A 709-nucleotide genomic window follows, 5' to 3' on the forward strand; every position below is an offset into this window, starting at 1 on the left:
CCTCCCTTCGCCCCGTGTGCCCATCTCCGAGGGACCTGCCCTCCTTCTGCCCCGTGTCCCCATCCCCTGGGGACCTGTCCTGCTGCTGCCCTGTGTCCCCATCCCTGGGGACCTGCCCTCCTTCTGCCCCGTGTCCCCATCCCCTGGAGACCTGCCCTGCTGCTGCCCCGTGTCCCCACAGCCCCGGGAGACCTGCCCTCCTGCTGCCCTGTGTCCCCATCCCCGGGGGACCTGCCCTCCTGCTGCTGCCCCGTGTCCCCATCCCTGGGGACCTGCCCTCCTTCTGCCCCGTGTCCCCATCCCCTGGAGACCTGCCCTCCTGCTGCTGCCCCGTGTCCCCATCCCTGAGGACCCGTCCTGCTCGTGTCCCATCTCCGAGGGACCTGCCCTCCTGCTGCCCCGTGTCCCCATCCCCTGGGGACCTGTCCTGCTGTCCCCATCACCCCAGTTCTCCTGTCCCCACACCCCTGGGGACTTGTATCCAGGACCCATGGGACGGTCACAGCCCCCCTCAGCTTGCCCTGCTGGGAAGGGGGTACCCAGAGCTGCTGGTGGGCTCTGCTGCTGGAGCAGCCCCCTCCTGGGACCACCGGGGCCATTTCTGCCCCCCTTGGTGGCTCGTGTCCTGCAGCTGGAGCTCAGCTCGGGGGGCCGGGGGGCCGGGTGGGCACGTCTGGGGGTGTTCAGAGGCCCCGGGAACAGCCCAGCG

General features: G+C 70.8%; 1 protein-coding gene across 1 annotated transcript in view; it reads left to right on the plus strand.

Annotated features, from left to right (window-relative positions):
- The window catches only part of RFX5 (regulatory factor X, 5 (influences HLA class II expression)), an 11596-nt gene that overhangs the window by 1357 nt on the left and 9530 nt on the right, over positions 1-709 (plus strand). The window lies entirely within an intron of this gene.

Source organism: Chaetura pelagica, unplaced genomic scaffold (genome assembly GCF_000747805.2).
Source record: "Chaetura pelagica isolate M959 unplaced genomic scaffold, ChaPel_1.0 scaffold1598, whole genome shotgun sequence".
NCBI lineage: Eukaryota > Metazoa > Chordata > Aves > Apodiformes > Apodidae > Chaetura > Chaetura pelagica.